This window comes from Pseudorca crassidens, chromosome 3 (genome assembly GCF_039906515.1).
Source record: "Pseudorca crassidens isolate mPseCra1 chromosome 3, mPseCra1.hap1, whole genome shotgun sequence".
In the NCBI taxonomy this organism is placed as follows: Eukaryota; Metazoa; Chordata; class Mammalia; order Artiodactyla; family Delphinidae; genus Pseudorca; species Pseudorca crassidens.
This window is the reverse complement of record NC_090298.1, coordinates 97640620-97649109: the sequence shown is the minus strand read 5'-3', so window position 1 is coordinate 97649109 and position 8490 is coordinate 97640620. Positions and strand designations below refer to the sequence as shown.

General features: G+C 39.9%; 1 pseudogene; it reads right to left on the bottom strand.

The window, feature by feature from the left end:
- Positions 1–1428: 1428 nt before the first annotated feature.
- LOC137220999 (large ribosomal subunit protein eL33 pseudogene) lies at positions 1429–8262 on the bottom strand (annotated as a pseudogene).
- Positions 8263–8490: the final 228 nt, after the last annotated feature.

Below are 8490 nucleotides of genomic sequence, written 5' to 3'. Positions count from 1 at the left end.
GTAAAATAATGAATCAGAGTGGAGATGACTGCAAAGCATGACAGTCCTTTAGCATTTGAACTGCCGCAAGACAAGGAGTGAAACATAGCCCTCCTTTCTGCAGTGTCCCCATGTGGGCAAAATTACCATCATCATTAGCTGGTATTAGAAGCAGTAGATGAAAATAACTTTCGAATTAAAAATAACATTTTCAGGAAAGCCAGGAGGAGAAATCAGAATGATTTACCAAAATAATTTTTCTAGCAGGACTCTGGCTATTTATATGCCCATATAAGTGAAACTGAATTATATGAACGAGTGTTAAAGCAATGTAAGTGTTTCAAGTTCTTAATTGTGTGTCCTTGAAGCCTATCATATTTGCGGTGGGTAGCTGTAAATCTGTGTTGACAGGTGTAAATTTACACTAATAAATTAATAACACAAGTAAGAAGGCAAACCCCAGCTCCTAGGATGCTGGGTTAGCTATAGAACTAACAGTATCAAGAAAACACAGATCCAATGTCACAGATCCAATCCAATCAGTTCCGATCGATTTTTCCTCTTGATTAGACTAAGATGTGTACAGATGAAATTATAACACTTGGTATTTTTCTCACCTGTGTTTTTCACTTATTAAACTTATTCATCACACTTCTCTACCATTTCTGTATCTAGAGGTCTGCTTTAAAGGTGAACCAAAAAATTTAAATACACAGCATCTCTAATGAAGGCTCTGGCAGAGTTTTCCATTCTCTCTATGTTCTGTGACACTGTGAACTTCAGCAAGCTGTTTATCTTCCACGTTCCAATTTCTAGGTTTCTTCTCAAGATCTGTGACAGCTCAGTAAGTGAATGTTTTCTTGTTTTGGGTCCTCTGTACTTCATCTCAAATCTCCTTAAAAAGGGGGGATTCTGGGCTTCCCTGGTGGCGCAGTGGTTGAGAGTCCGCCTGCCGATGCAGGGGACACGGGTTCGTGCCCCGGTCCGGGAAGATCCCACATGCCGCAGAGCGGCTGGGCCCGTGAGCCACGGCCGCTGAGCCTGCGCGTCCGGAGCCTGTGCTCCGCAACGGGAGAGGCCACAACAGTGAGAGGCCCGCGTACCGCAAAAAAAAAAAAAAAAAAAAAAAAAAAAAAAAACAACAACGGGGGGGAGGGGATTCTGTCTTGTCATCTTTGATCATCTTCAGTTCCTAATAAAATGTCTTGGCACCTAACAGGTGTCATTTAGTCTATGCTAGATGAATAAGGACAAATGTCTGTCCTTCTGGTACAGGGAATATTGTTTTTTGGTGTGAGATTGGGTGAAAGAAGGAGATACTAGTGAACTGAATTGATAGAAATCATTGAGAAAGTAGGAAAACACCTGGCATGGCAAATGATACGTTCAATTTTATGTAGGCTGAGTTCACCAAAACCATCACCTTAAACGAAACCATTTTGGTGGATCTTTATTTTTAACAAGAGAACAAATCCATACTTTTATTTATTTACTTTTCAATAAGTTTAAATCCTTGAAGGGTACAGTATCACTTGGATTCTGTGTCCAATGGCCTTAGCAGGAAGGTTGCTTCGGAATTTGGCACGAATCATGCCACTGTTTCCATCAATGCAAGTTACATTTCCCCAGATTACTCTGGTTTTGTTCGATTTTCCACCAGGAATTACTGTGTGGTTCTTTGCTTTGTGCACCTAAGCACACCTCTGGCCTACATAGAATTCAGTTGCATCTCAAGCATAAACACCTTTAATTTTAAGAAGAGCTGTGTGCTCCCTCAAGTTCCGGGGACCCCACTTATAGCCAGCAAAAATGGCCTTGGACCACAGCCTTCCAGACGTATTTGTCAGTTTAGAAGTCCTGTGCCCAGTAGGCTTCCACGGGCTCCAAGGCAGCTGAGAGAGCCTTTCTGGTGTGATCTTCAGGATATTGACCTCTTAAGCTCTGAACCATGAACAATTATTTTTTAACAGTAATATCCACTTAAAAATTCAGACTTAGAAGAACAAGTCTTCAGGAACTTCTTTCTGAAAAAGTGAGATGCTACAAAATCTTAATCATATGTACAGATAGCTAAACCCTGAAGGCCTGCATGCACAGCTCGAGTGGTTATATTGTTAGCTCTGCCTCTAGTGGGGGGGTTGAGCTAGGTGGGACACCAGTCACCCTCATGGTCACCTGGGCTGCTCTGCCTCTTCAAATTGACTAGGCAAGACTCTCCATCCTCTTGATCTTGGAAGAAATGATTTTAGCTTTTCACCACTGAGTATGATGTCAGCTGTGGGTTTGTCATCTATGGCCTTTATTATGTTGAGGTAGGTTCCCTCTATGCCCAGTTTCTGGAGAGTTTTTAGCATGAATGGGTGTTGAAAGTTATCAAAAGCTTTTTCTTCATCTATTGAGATGATTGTATGGTTTTTATTCTTCAATTTGTTTATGTGGTGTATCACACTGATTGATTTGTAGATATTGAAAAAGTCATTGCATCACAGGGATAAATTCCACTTGATCATGGTGTATGATCCTTTTAATGTGTTGTTGGATTTGGTTTGCTAGTATTTTGTTGAGGATTTTTGTGTCTATGATCATCAGTGATACTGGCCTGTAATTTTCTTTTTTTGTGATATCTTTGTCTGGTTTTGGTATCAGGGTGATGGTGGCCTCATAGAATGAATTTGGGAGTGTTCCTTCCTCTGCAACTTTTTAGAATAGTTTCTGAAGTATAGGTGTTAACTCTTCTCTAGGTGTTTGATAGAATTTTCCTGTGAAGCCATCTGGTCCTGGACTTTTGTTTTTTTGGAGTTTTAAAATTACTGATTCAGTTTCATTACTGATAATTATTCATCTGTTCGTATTTCCTCTTTCTTCCTGGTTCATCCTGGGAGATTGTACCTTTCTAAGAATTTGTCCATTTCTTCTAGGTTGTCTCCATATGCAGTCTGCCTGTACTAGTTTCCTACTGCTGCCATAACAGTTTACCACAAATTTACTCATTTACAGCCACTTCCACAGTTCTGTAGATCAGAAGTCTTTGTGGATTCTACTGGGTTCTCTGTTCCCGTTCTTACAAGGCCAAAATCAAGGTGCCAAACAGGCTGGGCTCTTCCCTGGAAGCTCTGGGGAAGAATCCATTTCCAAGTTCATTCTGATTGTTGGCAGAAACAGGTTTTTGCAGTTGTAGGACTGAGATCCTCATTTCCTTACTGGCTGTCAGTCAAGGTCCGCTCCCTGTTCCAGGGCCCCCCTGGGTTCCTTCCCATGTGGCCCCCTCCATCTTTAAGCCGGCACTGGTCCATTGAATCCTTCTCTTGCTTCAAATCTATCATACTTCCCCTTTGCCTTTCTCTTCTACCACCAGCCAGAATATGTTCTCTGCTTTTAAGGATGCATGTGTTACATTGGGTTCCTCAAACAGTCCAGGGTAATCTCCCCATGTTAAGGTGAACAGGCTAGAAGCCTTAAAATTCCACCTGCAAAGTCCTTTTTGTCATGTAACAAAACATATTCGTGTGTGTGATATCTTAGAGTCACAGTTTCTGGGGACTAGGGTGAGGCATTTTTAAGAGGCCATCTTAGAAATTCTGTTACCACACCTCCCCAAAAGGAGGCCTTCTATAGAGGGTATCTATGGGTAACAGTCCATTAACAAAGCACTGTCACTTTGCATATAGCCTCGATGAGTTCCCTTTAGGTCTAGTTTCTGAAAGTGAGACATTTTATTTGATTAATAGCAAAAGAAACCAGGTCACCAGCAATAAAAGGACTGAAACTTAGGACATGTTTCATGTGCATGTAGGAACTTGCCTGTGCACAGAAGGTGTCAGTTCATCTCGTGGTCGCTCAGCTATGTTATGGGTACGGGTAGCACCATGTGTCGTGCTTTGAATATATCGTATCTCAGTGCAGCATTGAGTGAGAACATGGATGCTGATGATTATCAAATCTCAGGTAGTAAATTTATGTAGTGGGAATTACCACTCTTTGGGATAAAGCTTCCTTTTTTTTTCCAAGCTAGAAAATGCTTATAGGAACAATTCATGTCATGAAGGACTATCACTGTATATATGCTCCTATCACCAGCTTCCAGGTGACATGCAAGAGAAGCTATTTAACTTTTAGTTACTAATTCAATAAGGAATTTCAATAACCCAACAAATTAAAATAAGTGGGAAGTGCAGATTTAATACTTGAACGTATACCGTCAATCTTAAACTTGCTAAATAAGAAAATCAAACTCATTTTCATACTGAAGAATAAAGGGATTACTATGTAGTATTTGACCCCCAAAAGGTGTTGTTAAGGTAATGTTATAATCGATGGAAACTGAGAATTTAGGAAATGAGAGAATATAGAGCCATACGTCAAAAGTGCCCTAAGACAGATACAGGTAGTAAATCTCTACATTACATATTTTATACAAGATGCCTATTTTATACATCCCCCCCACCTTGTATGTTTTTCAGGCTTGTTGGTTTGCTTATTAGCTTTTAGAGTATGGACTTTTTTTTTTAATAGATCTTTATTGGAGTATAATTTCTTCACAATACTGTGTTACTTTCTGTTGTACACCAGAGTGAATCAGCCATATACATACATATATCCCCATATCCTCTCCCTTTTGAGCCTCCCTCCCACCCTCCCTATCCCACCCCTCTAGGTCATCACAAAGCACCGAGCTGATCTCCCTGTGCTATGCTGCTGCTTCCCACTAGCTATCTATTTTACATTTGGGAGTGTATATATGTCGATGCTACTCAACATCACTAATTATTAGTATGTACTTTTATGGAAGAAAAATATGTAATGATTTGGGATGGGAAAGAAATGTTATAATAGTAAAGAAGGCATTAACTAGATTTATTTAAATTTAAAAATAAATGTGAAGTGGTATAATATGGATGACTGTATACTGACCTGATAAGCAATTTCCATACATAACTTTTGATGACATTGTGAGATGTTATGACCATTGGTGAGATATCATATTCTGCAGACATTTCTGTGTCTTTAACATGAGAATGATGGAATCGTCTCTAAGTTTTCTCCCGTGAGACCACTTGTAAGAGCAAAGCTAGTTGGTACTTATTTAATGCACTGAGGTCCTTTGCAGGGCACCTTTAAAGCACTATTTTGATTTAATTCTGAATCAACTGTATTCCTGAGTTTGGAAAATCAAATTTTAACATGAACTTGCAAATAGCCCCAGTGCTTCACCCCTAATTCATATTCCAGCAACCTTCACTGTAGCAGGAAGCAGAGTCACGCTGTTGCCATGAAGATTGTTTCAAGAGCTCAGAAATCCTCCAGGGACCCCTTTATCACTGCTTTTCAAAGAAGCCTTTATTCCTCTCTTCTCCTGTTTCCTGCAAAGGGAGTTGTGTCTAATACTTGAGGACATGGTGGGGCCTACAAGGACCTGAGGACTCCTCCAGGACTGTGATCTTCGGAATTGTGAAATCTATCATTCTGGTCCTTATCCTTCTTTCTTCCCACTCTGCCACATTGTAACAAATGCTGTTGTTTGTGAAACTTTACTGTATGGTAAAACCTGCTTTTTCATTTTTAAAGGACTGTGCTCCCAGGCCAATTGGCATTTGTCTTGTTTTAAGTCTTCTGTGTAAAGGTCCATCAGACTCATTAAAGTAACATTTTTGGACTGTATTATCTATTTGAAGATCTTAATTGATATACAATTTTCTTTATTAATGGGCACCAAAAAGTGTCTTAATCTAAGCCAATAATGTTAACTTTTATTTCAAGGTATGTTATGCTTAAATTTTTTTTTCCTCTGAAAGGTGATGAGATAGTAAAAAAAAAAAAAAAAGTAGAAAAAAGTGTGTATTGATATTGCTAATTACAGATATGAATGTATAGGCAAAGTTAGTATATGGATTTAATGTATTTTCAGTAAATTTAGAAATAAAAATCATCTCATGTATTTCATCTTATATGAGGTAACTGGGAATTGCTATTTCCCTTTTGAAAGGAAAAATAGAAGCTTTTTATTTTATTTTTTTGGCCACACCCAGTGGCATGCAGGATCTTAGTTCCCCGACCAGGGATCAAACCTATGCCCACTGCAGTGGAAGCGAAGAATCCTAACCATTGGACCATCAGGGAATTCCCAGGAAAAATTGAAGCTTTTTAACATCACAACATTCTTAGGGAAGCATAGTTGTCCTATTTCATAGGGGACATGGAGAAAGAGAAAATAATGTAGATTTTTAAGGAGGCTAAGGTGGTAGACTTTCTCCATCATATTTATACTCAGTCCAATAGATCTTAACATTTTCTTCTGAAGAGAATATTAATCTTGGTCATGCATTATCAGACTAGGCCGTGAGTACATCCTGGCAGAATATGGATGTATATGAAAGTAGAATATGAATATATATGAAATGTATTATATGCAATATATATATTATTTATAATGAGGCAGAAGCTAAATTTGTATTTATTTTTGAGCTAAAACATTAGAGTTCAGGAATTCCCTGGCAGTCCAGTGGTTAGGACTCGGCGCTCTCACTGCCAGGGCCAGGGTTCAATCCCTGGTTGGGGAACTAAGATCCTGCAAGCTGCGTGGTGTGGCCTAAATAAATAAATAAAATAAAACATTAGAGTTCAAAGACATTACAGCTTATGGGAAAGCAGAACTGATGCATGAAGTATGAATTTATTCTTCTCTGAAGTAAGGGCTTTTTCAGTGGCAAAGCTTGAGAATGCTGATCTGTATGATGGAGAAATTAGTGTTTGGACAAGAAATAAACTAATATATTCTGTTATGGTCTGAAAGGAAAATAATACTTGCCTTCAGGTAGTTAGAATTACTGTACAGATCCAGGCTCACAGTAGGATGACCATTTTTCCCATTTTCAATTATTTGAGGACATAAAAACAAAACAAATACCATTATTGAGTACCTGCTATATACAAGCCAGAACTGTATGTACTGAATTGGCCAGGACAGGCAGAATTCATGGCCATAAGGAGGGCAGGCCCTGGCCAAGATTCAGGGTAGCAGGAAAGGTCTAGCCAGGTGGATGGAACATAATGTCCCATAACATGTAGAAATTGACAAGTGGGAACAAATGATTTCTTAGCAAGTTAGAGGCCTCGGGCTGGTCTAAAGGAGGTAAAAAGAATATATTGACAAACAGGTGGAAACAAAATAATGAAATGTCCAGAGGGAAGTATTTGGAAAGCATCAAGTCGACCTGGTTGCAGGTAGGAAAACCAAGTCCTTGGGAGCAGAAGAAAGTGACCTGCAAGACTTCTAGTTGAGCGGAATCAAGGCATAGGGCTTATCATCAACCTGGGACTCAGCAGGCAGGAACCTTCCAGGGATCTGGGGTCAAGCCTGTTTATGGTTTCTTAGAAAACTGCTGTCTTGAATGGGATTGGGGTGAGGCTGACAGCAAGTGGGATTTGATGCTTGTCCCTCAGTACTGACCCGAGTAGCTCATGATGGTTATCTTGTCAGCAAAGGGGACTAATTCTAGAGCTCAGAATAAGGAAGAAAATGCAGACAGTAGTCATATATATAGTCTCAGGTGAGGAGTGAGGAAAGCTTCTGGCACCTCTCCAGTTGTTATGCAGGTGCAAAAATTATTTAACTTTTTCTTTCTGTCTTGAATGGATATGCTACCTATTTGGTGGCATAACACACAGATTCAAATTAAACGTCAATGCATACTTTAATGTTTTAATCAATGTACATACTAAATGATTTGAATTGGAAAAGGAATTTTGGGAACAGAATCCAACGTTAAGCTTGACAGGAAGTGAATATTTGGACAAGGAATACTGGAGCATTCTATTATGGCATATGTTCAGGTTTAGAATAAGACTATATTTTTCAAACCAATCTAGGGATACAAAACCAAATCTATATAGAATGGGAATATTAGATGAAAAATTCGCTTGTTAGAATGGAATTCCGACCTTCCATGTAGAACTGCAGGAGAAGTGCAGTCAGCAGTGACCCGTAGGAATGAGGACCTGGCTTGATGGAGGGAGAATGGGAGAGTCTGGTCCAGCGAGGACAGAAGTACAGTTAGGAAGAGCCCAGGAAAACAAGTTCTCTTTCAAGCTGCACTGGAAGTAGGCATGCACTTGCTTATGCTAGACTTGAGCTTTGTGTGGCAAGCAGGATCAGTACACAGCACCCCCCTTTCTTTGCCCGTTCAGTCGCTGCTCTTGGGGTTTCGCAAGCTGCCTGCTCACATGAATCTCCATTTTGTCCACGCCTGGCAATAGCTGCTTGGAACCTCGCCTCTGGCAGCTCATGATTTCAAGTATCCAGACCTGTCATGATGCTCTCCAGGAGAGGCGTCAGGCTGTCATCCGGTATTAGGCAGCCCCCAGCTGACACAAAAGGCCTTTCACTGAGTGCCCTTCTCTCTCAAGCTTTTGCATTGCATATTTTGATAGCGGTTGAGGTAAGAAACAAGTTCAGAATCCAAACTGAGGCATTCAGTTGCTCTCCTAACCACTTGGCCTAATTTCTTTAGTCAC